Here is a 15,980-nt window from a genome sequence, read left to right as displayed (position 1 = left end):
AAAATAGGGCCAGTTTCGTGACATCATGGGTGTTAGAGTATACCCAAAGACAAATCATGAGATGATTGTAATCACATACTCATTTTACCTTATTTGTTAATATAAGACATTACCAGTGTTATTTCAGTTCTTTTTTTATTTGTGTAAATAAACTGATTAATAATAAAGTCTTGAGAATAGTATGATTATTCTTAAAAGGTCCTTAGTCAAGTATTATTGTAGGCTTGGACAATAATAATTCATTAAGACTAATGTGTAGTTGATTGATGACAAAGTGTTTTCATTGACATAGGGATGTCAAAATCAATACATGGATATGTGTTAGAGAACAACATACTGGACTGACCCACATGAGTATGTTTCTTAGATTATTATGTAATAGTCACAACATTACTCATAGTGATAACTATGTATACAATCTTCAGACTTGAGATCATCATTGTCCCAACATTGTGGGTCGTATATTTTGATACAATAAAATGTCTACCGTAACAGGTTGTATTATAAAGATTGATTTTGGTATGCTACAATCTATGTAGTGGATATGATTGGTCAAGATAGGATTTGTCCCTCATTCATAATAAGAGAAATATCTTAGGCCATTTGATGAAGCAAAACTAGAAATGCATGACCATACTTAAATAAGTTTGTGACAGCCCAAAGTTGACCCTAGTCGGGAAGTGGCTTCGGGACCGCTAAACCGAGTCACCGAAATGTTTGAATGTGATACTTATTGTCTAGAATATGTAATTATGAATGTGTGAAAATTTCAAGCTTCAATTTGGTTGATTTCATGTGAATTTAGTCAATAGGACTTATGTGAGAAAATTCTAAAATGTGATAGGTCAATGTGTGAGGACCTATTAGTGCATGTGGACAAAGGGGGGGACTTGCATGTCAAATTCCCCCCTAATGAGTAGTGGCCGGCCATGACAAAGAATGATGGGCAAAACATGTCATGAAACATGTTTTGTTAGTGGAAGAATAAAATAAGAAGTATGGGTAATAAAGAAATGGAAACAAAAGAAAAAAAAATGTGTGTGTAGTGTTTGTTTCCCCCCATTGCCGTGAGCTCAAGAGAAGAAAGGAGAAAAGTTTGTGTTCATCCTTTCTCACCTCCATTTTAGCCTAAATTAGAAAGAAAAAAACAAAGAAAAAATTTCTCATCCTTTGGTTCATCCTTGGCCAAAAAAATTTTAAGGAGGAAAGAAGAAGAAAGGTGAAGAGATTCGGCCATGCATGTAGCTAGGCTAAGGTATGTTTGATGATGTTTCATGAGATGCATGCATGATTTAGTGGTTAGCTTGAGTTCTACCTAGCCCATGGTCTAAATCTTGCTATGTGATGGAAATGGCACTCGACCATGGATGCATCATTCTTGGTTGATGTTTGATGTTGTGGTGATGAGGTATGAGGATGAGTTAAGATTCGGCCTAGGTGGAGGTTGTGTTAATGCCATTGCATGCCAAAAAATGAAGCTTGTTAATGATGCATGTGATGATGGCTTGATGATTCTTGAACCTCCTTTTTAGCATTTTTGTGTGAGCACATATGTGCATTGGTTGCTAAAGGGAGAAGAATCGGCTAGCAAGATGTGTGCTAAGGCCGAATGTAACTTTGCATGTTGATGAGCAATGCATGTGTTAAATCGATGAAAAGGGGGAGGATGCTTTACTAGTGGGTATATGTGTGTATTAAATGTTGAAATCGACCCCAAAAATGGACATGCATATTCGGCCAAGGGGAAAGAAATTAGCTAATATGTTGTGTTGATGCATGATTTTTGCATGTATGAGACTTTAATGTCTAATGTATGAATATGGGCTAAGTGCCTTGTGTTCATCTTTTGATGCCTAAATGATGAAATCAATTTATTTGTTTGATTAAGCTCAAGAGCAAAGGGGAAATAAATCCGATAAAGGGAAGGAAAAAGTGGTCGAATAGTTAGCGGGATCGTTCGACAACACCCGAGGTAAGTTCTTGAGTAAGAGAGCTTAAATTTCGATGTGATTAAATCATGCTCTATGTGTGGCTATTGAGCCGAATGTGCAAGGACAATATGTGCCTTGTGTTTGAGTTTCGTAAACGAAAATGAAATATGAATGTGCATGATTAATTGAATGCTGTCCGGGCTAAGTCCCGAAGGCTTTGTGCTAAGTGAATATATCCGGATTAAGTTCCGAAGGCATTCGTGCGAGTTGTTAAATCCGGGTTAAGTCCCGAAGGCATTCGTGCGAGTTGTTAAATCCGGGTTAAGTCCCGAAGGCATTCGTGCGAGTTGTTAAATCCGGGTTATGTCCCGAAGGCATTGTGTGAGTTACTAAATCCGGGCTATGTCCCGAAGGCATTTGAACGAGGAGCTATATCCGGTTAAATCCCGAAGGTACGTGATTTGGTAATGAATGAGCTTGCTGTAAAATTCCAGCGAATACTCGAAAAACATCCCAATATGGGGATATGTTACGTATGTGTTGAATATTAATCGAGCCCTTACAAATAAATGTTCGCTCAGTTGATAAACGAGCTACCGGCCTTCGGCCAAGTTAGTTTATTTTGTATGTACATAAGGGTTGTTAATGTTGTGAAGCAAGTTCGATATCGGTAAATTGCGTATTATGAAATATTCCGTTTAGCTAAATGTGTGCTATTATTTGTGCATGCTGGAATTCCTTGCTCAAACTTACTAAGCATAAATTGCTTACTCGTTACATTGCTCCTCTATTTTATAGATTTTTGGTTCTCCAGCTATCGGACTCGGGATCTTGAAGTCGAAGTCGCCCACACTATCAAAGGCTCTTTTGGGTACTATTTTGGTTGAATTTTGATATGGCATGTATAGGACTACCCATCGTTGTCTTTCGAGTACTTTATGAAATGTATAAGTGTACAGCCATGCGAAAATGGCTTGTAGAAGTGGAGTATGGCATTAGACCATTCGTGTTTATGAATGTATAGATGGTTTCATGATGTAACTATAGTTGGAATGGAAGTGTTGAGCAAATGATCAGCCACTGGAATGGCTAAGTATGATCATATGTGGGCTTATGTATGACAAGGCCCTAGTTGGTCCATGAAACCCCAAATTAGGTAAGGTTTACTTTGAAACAGAAGCTGATAGCAGCAGTGGTGTGGATTGGAAAAATCACAAGAATTCGTAGGAGTGGAATTAAATAGTGAATAAATTATGTAATCGAACCTTGATGAATCTACTTTCATATGGAAGTAACGAAACAATAATAGGAACAGTACAGTAAGAGATATTCGGGTTCTTGTGGAACAGGGCCAGAACAGCTTCTGGATTCCCTGTTCCGACTTTGGAAATTCACTATAAATTGACCAGAGATAATTAGGGGTCATACCATATATGTATGGATTCCTCTCTGAGTCTAGTTTCCAAAGAAACAAACGGCATCAGCATTGAAGCTCTGTGCAGAGAGATATCCCAGTCGTAATGGGAAAAGGTCAGTGTAGTCGACCCCTGTAACATGGGAGACTTTGACTAATAAACTGTACTAATTGGCCCGACCAAAAATTCTAGAAAAAAATAAATAGGTGGGGACTTGAGTCTAGTTTCAGGGAAAAATCACAAAACTGATTTTCGAGTTGTGAAACTCAAGATATGATTTTTGAAGCGACTAGTACTCAGACTGGGCAGTGTCTGGAAAAATTTTTCAAAGCTTGTTGACATCTCGTGTCCGACTCCGGTGTCGGTCTCGGGTTCGGGGTGTTACATTTTATTGGTATCAGAGCTACGGTTTAGTCGATTCTAGGACTACCGTAATGTGTTGGGTCTAGCTATACATGCCATTTATGTGATTACTTGATAGTGTGGTGATTTCTGACAATTGTAAATGTGTTTATAGTAATGGATCCCGATCGTGACCGAGAGGTAGCTGATGATCTTGAGAGTGTAGGGCCTGCTCCCGCGCAAGGGGCAGTGCCGGTAGACTCTCAACCTAATGCTAGTAATCCGAATGATGAAGCTAGACAAGCATTCTATAGCGTGATGAATGATTGGTTTAACCAATACATTCGAACTAATATGGCTGTTCCACAACCTCCATTCCCGACAAATACTACCCCCGCACCTACAATACCACCGGTAACGGACCAAATAAGGTCAAATAAGCCCCCAGTTGACAGAATCCGAAAACATGGGGCTACTGAATTTAAGGCTATGGATAGCGATGATGCCAAGCAAGCTGAATTTTGGCTGGACAACACTATCCGGGTACTCGATGAGCTATCTTGTACACCCGATGAATGCCTAAAGTGTGCTATCTCCTTGCTACGTGATTCTGCCTACTATTAGTGGAGTACTCTGACTTTTGTTGTGCCCCGAGAGCAAGTAACTTGGGAGTTTTTCCAAACTGAGTTTCGGAAAAAGTATATCAGTCAGAGATTTGTTGATCAAAAACGGAAGGAATTTCTTGAGCTTAAGCAAGGCTCCATGTCGGTTACTGATTACGAGCAAAAATTTGTTAGACTTAGCAAATACGCTCGGGAATGTGTTTCGTCCGAAGCTATTATGTGTAAACGCTTCGAGGATGGGTTGAATGAAGATATAAAAATGTTCGTTGGCGTTCTTGAAATACGAGAGTTCATGGTACTTGTTGAACGAGCTTGTAAAGCCGAAGAGCTTAGAAAAGAAAAGCAAAGAGTTGATGAGGGAACTGGAGAGTTTCGTAAAAGATCCTCGGGAAGGTCTCTTCAACAGACATTGAAGAGATTTCGAGATGATACGGGCCAGTTTAGAGGCACTTCGGGCCTTTTTAGACGAGATCGTGATCGACCCCCTGTGGGTACACGAGGCACTTCGGTCGCCAGTGTTGGGAATGAATGTCGAGATAGAACGAAGTGTCGATATTGCGGTAAATGGCATTCGGGGAGTTGTAGATTCCCTGACCGCTCCTGTTACAAGTGCGGATCAGTTGACCACTTCATTAAAGATTGCCCGAGGTTGTTTGAACAGAATGAAAATCAGAGTGGGAAACCGGGTGCTACCACTGCTCGAGGTAGACCATCTAGAAATACGGGCAATGCTAGTGGTGGTCAGAGAGGATTTAGAGATGATATAACCAGATCCGAAGCTCGTGCGCCTGCTAGAGCTTATGCTATACGTGCCCGCGAGGATGCTTCTTCGCCTGATGTTATTACCGGTACATTCACTCTCTTTGATACTAATGTAATTGCTTTGATTGACCCCGGTTCTACTCATTCTTACATATGTGAAACCTTAGCATCCAGTAAGACTTTACCTATTGAGTCTACTGAGTTTGTAATTCGGGTGTCAAATCCCTTGGGTCATTACGTGCTTGTCGACAAAGTGTGTGAGAAATGTCCCCTGGAAATTCGAGGTTCCTGTTTTCCGGCGGACTTGATGCTTTTGCCGTTTGATGAATTTGATGTTATCCTTGGTTTGGATTGGTTGACCGCGCATGATGCGATTGTGAATTGCAAGAGCAAGACTATTGATTTGAGGTGCGCAAATAATGAAGTAGTCCCAATTGAGTCTGCGGACTTGGAGGGGATGCCAGTTGTAATATCAGCAATGTTGGCACAGAAATATGTAAGAAAAGGGTGCGAAGCATACCTTGCGTATGTACTTGATGACAAAGAATTAGAAAAGAAACCCGAATCTGTGCCGGTGGTTTGTGAATACCCGGATGTTTTTCCGGAAGAATTACCGGGTTTACCACCTGTTCGGGAGGTAGAGTTTGGTATTGAGCTTGTACCTGGGACTACGCCGATTTCGATAGCTCCGTATCGTATGGCACCAACCGAGTTAAAGGAGTTGAAAGCTCAGTTGCAAGAACTGACGGATAGAGGTTTCGCTCGACCAAGTTTCTCACCTTGGGGTGCACCAGTATTGTTCGTGAAAAAGAAGGACGGAACCATGAGGTTGTGCATTGACTATCGCCAGCTGAATAAAGTGACGATAAAGAACAAATATCCGTTGCCGCGCATCGATGATTTGTTCGACCAACTGAAGGGAGCCTCAGTGTTCTCAAAAATAGATTTGAGATCGGGCTATTATCAGTTGCGAATCCGAGATTCAGATATTCCTAAAACTGCCTTCAGAATGAGATATAGTCACTACGAATTCTTAGTGATGCCGTTTGAGCTCACTAATGCCCCTGCAGTATTTATGGATTTGATGAATCGGATCTTCAGGCCGTATTTGGATCGGTTCATAGTGGTGTTCATTGATGACATTTTGGTCTATTCAAGAGACGAGACCGAACATGCTGAGCATCTGAGGCTAGTGCTGCAAATTTTGCGGGATAAGCGGTTATATGCTAAGTTTAGTAAGTGTGAGTTCTGGTTAAGAGAGGTTAGCTTCTTGGGTCATGTGGTATCCGCGTCGGGTATTCGAGTTGACCCGAACAAAATTTCAGCCATACTGGACTGGAAACCTCCGAGAAATGTTACTGAAGTTCGGAGCTTTTTGGGGCTCGCCGGTTATTACCGACGATTTGTGAAAGGTTTCTCGATGATAGCCACACCAATGACGAAGCTACTTCAAAAGGATGTTAAGTTCGAGTGGACGGAGAAATGTCAGAAAAGTTTCGACCAACTGAAAACTCGTTTGACTGAAGCTCCAATTTTGGTGCAACCCGAATCAGGTAAAGAGTTTGTCATCTATAGTGACGCATCCCTACTTGGGTTGGGTTGCGTATTGATGCAAGAAGGTCGAGTCGTGGCCTATGCGTCGAGACAATTGAAGCCACACGAGAGGAATTATCCGACCCATGATCTCGAACTAGCTGCCATCGTGTTTGCTTTAAAAATATGGCGACATTATCTGTTTGGTGAGAAGTGCCATGTATTTTCGGATCACAAAAGTCTCAAATATTTGATGACTCAACGAGACTTGAATCTGCGACAAAGACGTTGGCTTGAGTTGTTGAAAGATTACGAGCTTGTCATTGATTACCACCCGGGAAAGGCTAACGTGGTTGCGGACGCCTTAAGCCGGAAGTCATTGTTTGCTTTACGAGCGATGAACGTGCATTTGTCTGTTCTACCAGACAGTGTGTTAGTAGCTGAATTAAAAGCTAAACCATTATTGACTCACCAAATTCGTGAAGCTCAGAAAGTCAATGATGAATTGGTTGCAAAACGGGCTAAGTGTTTTCCGAACGAGGAATCGGAGTTTCAAATTGATGATGATGATTGTTTGAGGTTCAGAAATCGTTTGTGTGTTCCAAGGAATTCGGAACTCATTTCGATGATTCTGAACGAAGCCCATTGTAGCCGAATGTCAATTCACCCGGGGAGTACGAAAATGTACAACGATTTGAAACGTCAATTTTGGTGGCATGGTATGAAAGCGGAACATCAAGTGCCTTCAAGATTACTTCAGCCGATCATGATACCCGAGTGGAAATGGGATCGAGTCACAATGGACTTTGTGTCCGGACTGCCATTGTCAACTAGTAAGAAGGATGCGATTTGGGTTGTTGTCGATAGACTGACTAAGTCGGCTCACTTTATCCCCGTGTGTATGGATTTTTTATTGGATAGACTAGCTGAATTGTACGTTTCTCAAATTGTGAGATTACACGGGGTACCTGTTTCTATCGTGTCGGATAGAGATCCGAGATTCACCTCACGATTTTGGAAGAAATTGCAAGAAGCTCTGGGTACCAAACTGCAGTTTAGCACTGCTTTTCACCCCTAAACCGATGGTCAATCCGAGCGGATAATTCAGATACTTGAGGATATGTTGAGATGTTGCATCCTCGAGTTCAGTAGTTCCTGGGAACGGTATTTACCTTTGATTGAATTCGCTTACAACAATAGTTTTCAATCAAGTATTAAGATGGCACCTTACGAGGCTTTGTACGGTCGTAAATGCCGTACACCATTGTTTTGGACCGAGCTCGGTGAAAGTAAAATTTTCGGAGTTGATTTGATTAGAGATGCTGAACAGAAAGTAAAGGTAATCCGTGAAAGTCTGAAGGTAGCCACGGATCGTCAGAAATCGTACGCAGATTTGAAACGAAAAGACATCGAGTATCAGGTGGGAGACAAAGTGTTCCTTAAGGTTTCACCTTGGAAAAAGATACTCAGGTTCGGCCGTAAGGGCAAGTTGAGCCCAAGATTCATTGGGCCGTACAAAATCTCCGAACGAGTTGGTCCGGTTGCGTATAGATTGATTTTGCCCCTGGAGCTTGAAAAGATTCATGACGTCTTTCATGTTTCGATGCTTCGACGCTATCGATCTGATCCATCGCACATAATTAGCCCATCAGAGGTTGAAATTCAAGTCGACATGAGCTATGAAGAAGAACCGATGCGTATCCTAGCTCGTGAAGTGAAGGAGTTGCGAAACAAAAGAGTTCCGCTAGTAAAGGTGTTATGGATCAAACACGGGATCGAGGAAGCTACTTGGGAGACCGAGAGCTCGATGAAAGAACGATACCCAAACCTATTTACCGGTAAGATTTTCGGGGACGAAAATTTCTTAAGTGGGGGAGAGTTGTGACAGCCCAAAGTTGACCCTAGTCGGGAAGTGGCTTCGGGACCGGTAAACCGAGTCACCGAAATGTTTGAATGTGATACTTATTGTCTAGAATATGTAATTATGAATGTGTGAAAATTTCAAGCTTCAATTTGGTTGATTTCATGTGAATTTAGTCAATAGGACTTATGTGAGAAAATTCTAAAATGTGATAGGTCAATGTGTGAGGACCTATTAGTGCATGTGGACAAAGGGGGGGACTTGCATGTCAAATTCCCCCCCTAATGAGTAGTGGCCGGCCATGACAAAGAATGATGGGCAAAACATGTCATGAAACATGTTTTGTTAGTGGAAGAATAAAATAAGAAGTATGGGTAATAAAGAAATGGAAACAAAAGAAAAAAAAAATGTGTGTGTAGTGTTTGTTTCCCCCCATTGCCGTGAGCTCAAGAGAAGAAAGGAGAAAAGTTTGTGTTCATCCTTTCTCACCTCCATTTTAACCTAAATTAGAAAGAAAAAAACAAAGAAAAAAATTTCTCATCCTTTGGTTCATCCTTGGCCAAAAAATTTTAAGGAGGAAAGAAGAAGAAAGGTGAAGAGATTCGGCCATGCATGTAGCTAGGCTAAGGTATGTTTGATGATGTTTCATGAGATGCATGCATGATTTAGTGGTTAGCTTGAGTTCTACCTAGCCCATGGTCTAAATCTTGCTATGTGATGGAAATGGCACTCGACCATGGATGCATCATTCTTGGTTGATGTTTGATGTTGTGGTGATGAGGTATGAGGATGAGTTAAGATTCGGCCTAGGTGGAGGTTGTGTTAATGCCATTGCATGCCAAAAAATGAAGCTTGTTAATGATGCATGTGATGATGGCTTGATGATTCTTGAACCTCCTTTTTAGCATTTTTGTGTGAGCACATATGTGCATTGGTTGCTAAAGGGAGAAGAATCGGCTAGCAAGATGTGTGCTAAGGCCGAATGTAACTTTGCATGTTGATGAGCAATGCATGTGTTAAATCGATGAAAAGGGGGAGGATGCTTTACTAGTGGGTATATGTGTGTATTAAATGTTGAAATCGACCCCAAAAATGGACATGCATATTCGGCCAAGGGGAAAGAAATTAGCTAATATGTTGTGTTGATGCATGATTTTTGCATGTATGAGACTTTAATGTCTAATGTATGAATATGGGCTAAGTGCCTTGTGTTCATCTTTTGATGCCTAAATGATGAAATCAATTTATTTGTTTGATTAAGCTCAAGAGCAAAGGGGAAATAAATCCGATAAAGGGAAGGAAAAAGTGGTCGAATAGTTAGCGGGATCGTTCGACAACACCCGAGGTAAGTTCTTGAGTAAGAGAGCTTAAATTTCGATGTGATTAAATCATGCTCTATGTGTGGCTATTGAGCCGAATGTGCAAGGACAATATGTGCCTTGTGTTTGAGTTTCGTAAACGAAAATGAAATATGAATGTGCATGATTAATTGAATGCTGTCCGGGCTAAGTCCCGAAGGCTTTGTGCTAAGTGAATATATCCGGATTAAGTTCCGAAGGCATTCGTGCGAGTTGTTAAATCCGGGTTAAGTCCCGAAGGCATTCGTGCGAGTTGTTAAATCCGGGTTAAGTCCCGAAGGCATTCGTGCGAGTTGTTAAATCCGGGTTATGTCCCGAAGGCATTGTGTGAGTTACTAAATCCGGGCTATGTCCCGAAGGCATTTGAACGAGGAGCTATATCCGGTTAAATCCCGAAGGTACGTGATTTGGTAATGAATGAGCTTGCTGTAAAATTCCAGCGAATACTCGAAAAACATCCCAATATGGGGATATGTTACGTATGTGTTGAATATTAATCGAGCCCTTACAAATAAATGTTCGCTCAGTTGATAAACGAGCTACCGGCCTTCGGCCAAGTTAGTTTATTTTGTATGTACATAAGGGTTGTTAATGTTGTGAAGTAAGTTCGATATCGGTAAATTGCGTATTATGAAATATTCCGTTTAGCTAAATGTGTGCTATTATTTGTGCATGCTGGAATTCCTTGCTCAAACTTACTAAGCATAAATTGCTTACTCGTTACATTGCTCCTCTATTTTATAGATTTTTGGTTCTCCAGCTATCGGACTCGGGATCTTGAAGTCGAAGTCGCCCACACTATCAAAGGCTCTTTTGGGTACTATTTTGGTTGAATTTTGATATGGCATGTATAGGACTACCCATCGTTGTCTTTCGAGTACTTTATGAAATGTATAAGTGTACAGCCATGCGAAAATGGCTTGTAGAAGTGGAGTATGGCATTAGACCATTCGTGTTTATGAATGTATAGATGGTTTCATGATGTAACTATAGTTGGAATGGAAGTGTTGAGCAAATGATCAGCCACTGGAATGGCTAAGTATGATCATATGTGGGCTTATGTATGACAAGGCCCTAGTTGGTCCATGAAACCCCAAATTAGGTAAGGTTTACTTTGAAACAGAAGCTGATAGCAGCAGTGGTGTGGATTGGAAAAATCACAAGAATTCGTAGGAGTGGAATTAAATAGTGAATAAATTATGTAATCGAACCTTGATGAATCTACTTTCATATGGAAGTAACGAAACAATAATAGGAACAGTACAGTAAGAGATATTCGGGTTCTTGTGGAACAGGGCCAGAACAGCTTCTGGATTCCCTGTTCCGACTTTGGAAATTCACTATAAATTGACCAGAGATAATTAGGGGTCATACCATATATGTATGGATTCCTCTCTGAGTCTAGTTTCCATAGAAACAAACGGCATCAGCATTGAAGCTCTGTGTAGAGAGATATCCCAGTCGTAATGGGAAAAGGTCAGTGTAGTCGACCCCTGTAACATGGGAGACTTTGACTAATAAACTGTACTAATTGGCCCGACCAAAAATTCTAAAAAAAAAAATAGGTGGGGACATGAGTCTAGTTTCAGGGAAAAATCACAAAACTGATTTTCGAGTTGTGAAACTCAAGATATGATTTTTGAAGCGACTAGTACTCAGACTGGGCAGTGTCTGGAAAAATTTTTCAAAGCTTGTTGACATCTCGTGTCCGACTCCGATGTCGGTCTCGGGTTCGGGGTGTTACAAAGTTGATATGAGATATCACACTTATTTGTTTATTATAGCCTACTCAAAAAATCAAGAAATATGAGATTGGACTATACAAGTGTGACTATACCATGACTTGTGTCCAATCTAGATATAAATGATAAAAGGATATAATACATGAGAAATTTATGACAAAAATGTCATGTTGAATCACGATTTCTTGTAACTTAGGTAGCAATGATGCATTGATAGATGCTATTCATTACTTGTAACATTAGAAATGTTCTAGTATTACTACCAACGTTACAAGAGCATACATGGTCACACCCTATGGTTGAAGCGAATAGAATCCAAATACAATTGGTATTGTGTTTAGCTGTCACATGACAGTTAAATATTGAACGCATTATATGTACAAGCTTGTTGTACACAAATAGAGAACATAGTTAAAATTAATATATGAATTTGATTCATATAAAATATTAACTGAATATAGTTTACTAAAATTATTAATATAAATAATTATAATAATTTCGGTCAAAGATAAAAAGACATGAAAGTTTATATTCTTTTGTAAAGAATATAATTTTTTAATATGCTTTCCATATGTTTCTCTAAAATTAAGGGGAATAATTCTGTTTTTCTAATTTTGTGATATTAAAGAAACATAAAAAGGATGAAAATCCCTGATTGTGTGAGGGTTACCAAAAAAAATAACAGAGAGGGTCTAACAGCCGTTTTTCTGAACTCTCTCTAAAAGGTTCAAGAGAATTTTTTTGTTCATTCTTCAACTGGATGGATTACGCAGAGGCGGAGACAACTTTGTTGCAGCTTGAAATCGACATCACACAAGGGGATCAGATAAAAAAGGTATATCTTTGACCCTATTTCAACCCGATTCGTTCATCGTACATGGATCCATAGTTGATAATTGCCGAAATAATTTTGCACTGCGCCACGGGGCATACCAGCGATCCAATAGTGGCATCAAAGCCACTTGTATGATATGGATTCATGATTAAATTGATTGGTTGATGTGTTTGTTTGAGAAGCATGTTGTTTGATTTGATTTAATCAATCTGTTTTATGTATATATGATACATTTAATCTATTTACTTGTTCCTCTTAGTCACTAATTAAATGTTAATCATTGATTTTGATGCCTATTGGGTCTAATATATTATTTGTTAAAGCGTCAACTAATCTATCTTGAGGCAGTGAGGTTTTTGTTATTTAAAGTTAATAGTTAACTTGCTGGTAACATTCGAAAAAGGAATAAAACTTGTTCCAGTAAGAAGACTCATATATTGAAATATTAAAAATATTCTGTTTTTGATAAAAATTTGACAAACAATGATGTTTTTCCATAGAGATTTGAATGCAGTTTCTTACATTTCGTCAGGGCCTTCCGATTAGCGGCCAACAACACCATCTCCGGCTATCTGGGCAACAAGACCCCCACAAGGGGCTCCATCTCTTGACCCCCGCAAGGGGATCTACCCTTTGACCTCATGTGTAGGCGACATTAATGATAAGGACATTTTTGTTATTAACATTAATAAGAGATTGAATAAAAATATATCATATGTTGTATGTTATGATTGATTTGCATGGTGGTTGGAAATTCATAGTTATAGCTCGATAGCCCATTTGATTTATTATTTACAAAGGTTGTAGTTTAATAAATACGATCTGCGTGTCGTGCCTTTCTATTTTCCTCTTGTATTTCTCTTCTTATCCTACTCCCTAGTATTTAAAACGAGTTTCTATAATTGTAAATTGTATAAGCTACTGCGGACTAAAGGAAAAAAGCTTGAGAAGTGACTTGCACCCTTAGGATACCTTTCGGTTCTCCTATTGGCTTAGGAAAAACCACTTTAGTTTTATGGGCTATAACTATTGTATTTATTTACTGTTTTTTATTCATGTATGTGATGCAATGCATGATGTGTTAGCATGTATATTATAGGAAATTGATAAGATCAATCAAAGGAATAATTGGACTAATGTTGACTATTAACAGTGAGATGAATTTTTAAAATACCCTCAATAAAATATTAAGTTAATATTTCCTTCCAATATTTTCCCTCATTAAAGCCACGATCGATACAACATGGGTTCTGCTAAAGCAAAATACTTGAATCTATCTCGATAAAACGCGAAGAATAAGCAAGTGATATTCATTGGTTATAATATTGGTTAAGAACTTAACTAGGTTACTCTAATAGGATTAGAAACCTAGATGTAATACCCCTAACCTGTCTCCATCGCCGGATTAGAGTTATAGAGCATTACTATACAATCAGAAACATTTAAACTTTAAATCACTCAATAACTTAACAAAATTATAAACCATTCACATACATGCATACTGTCCCTAAATCGAGCCCTCGAGGCCCTAAAAATAACTTGGAAGAAATTCGAGACCAATTTGAAAAAAATTGGAAAGTTTAGGAAAAAGTCACAAAATCACACGGCCGTGTGCCTCACACGGCTGAGACACACGCCCGTGTCTCAGACCGTTTAACCTTTAAACTAGGGACAGACGGCTGTGTCACAACCTGTGTCCTCACCCGTGCAATTCTTTAAGTAAGGTCACACGGCCGTGTCACACGCCCGTGTGCTAAGCCGTGTAACTCTCAGTGTTGCCCTACGCGCCAGTGTGCCAGGCCGTGTGTTAGGCCGTGTAACTCACTGACTTGCATCCTAAAGAAATCATCAGATGACGAATGCCTGTGTCTCTATGCCGTGTGTCTTACACGGCTGATTCATACGCCTATGTCTCAGGCCGTGTGGACCCAAACATACTTAAAATAAAGCCATTTCCAAGACCATTTTATGCACAATCATTCAACCCATTTATGCACACTTTAGTGAGACTTAAACATCACCAAAACACACATAAACATGCCATTTCAAGACCCTAATTCAACTAACCAATATGCCATTCAAAGGCCATAATATACCAAGACATCAACCATCAAAACATGTCCATATTGTACCAAATCATACATGACCACCTTTACGTTCCCTTTTCTTACCCGTTGAACCATTTAGAATTGCATCAGATAATCGGGAAGCTCAGACAAAGTGTGTCTATACATATAACCGTAACCTTTCCTTTACATCATTGTTCACACGAGCTGTGAAATAGGCCTACTCACACGAGCTGTGGGTCGAGATGTAAGCTACACGATGTTGCTCATACAAGCAGTGGAGAATCTGTAACAAATGCATGACTTCAGCCATCGGTAGGACATTTAAGACTAACACTCAAAACATAAAATCCCTAATGACATGTCATTTGTATCCTAAAAATTCCTAAGGTTCAACCGGGACTCGATATCCGTAAATTCATCATAGCATTGATATGTTTATATATCGATCCATTTACATTATAAATAACATAAAAACATTCAATTTAAATAACATAATCATGATAAACGTTCATACAAACTTACCTCGACGACTAGGGGCGTAGTAGTTAGGTCAAACTAATCCAAAGCTTTTGTCTTTCCTCGATTTAAGTCCGGTTGTGGTTTATCTTGATCTAAATAGATAATTATATTCAATTAACTACTTCAATTAACCTCAAACATTCAATTCAACCCATAATTTACATTTATGTAAAATTACCAATTTGCCCCTAATATTTTAACTTTTTTACAATTTAGTCCTTAAGCTAATAACTTAAAATCTAACCATTTTAATCTAAATCCATGTTAATCTAACATGCAAGGGACCTTAAAAAAACTCATATTAACCATCATTTCACAATAAAACCTTATAATTTATATCTTTAACAAATTAGTCCGTAAATGCCATTTTAAAAAAAAATCACTTTACAAAATTTGTTTATTTTTCAACAAAGGCTCATAATCTATCATTTAACATCACAACCTACTCAGAAACACCCATGTAATAACTCTCAACCTTTAACAATTTTATGAACTGACCCCCGGGCTAGCTAGATAAAGCTAAAACGATCACAAAAACGTAAAAATCACTAAAAACTAACCTAAAAATAACAACATGCATGAATAAGGTTCGCTGAACCTTCAAAGCACCAAAAAATGGTGTTTTTCCTTCACTAGTTCAGTGGTGGAGTGAAATGAGAAAGATGAAGTAAATTTTTTTGTTTCAGTTAGTTTAATTTTAATTTGTTTAATTACCATTTCAACCTTTAAAAACTATCATAATTACATTAATACCTTGCCATGCACATCCACTATCTCATATAAATGGTCTAATTACCATTTAAGTCCATTAGGTTTACTTTCCATAGTCTTTTAGCCCTTTTAACTAATAAAACTCTACTTTTACACTTTTTATGATTTAGTTCTTTTTACTTAATTAGTTATGCAAACATCAAAATTTCTTAATGGAACTTTAATACGACTTTATTAATATCCCGTAGACTCTAAATAAATAATAAAACAATAATTTAC

The sequence above is a fragment of the Gossypium hirsutum genome, chromosome D12 (assembly GCF_007990345.1).
Source record: "Gossypium hirsutum isolate 1008001.06 chromosome D12, Gossypium_hirsutum_v2.1, whole genome shotgun sequence".
NCBI lineage: Eukaryota > Viridiplantae > Streptophyta > Magnoliopsida > Malvales > Malvaceae > Gossypium > Gossypium hirsutum.
This window is presented reverse-complemented; position numbering follows the sequence as displayed.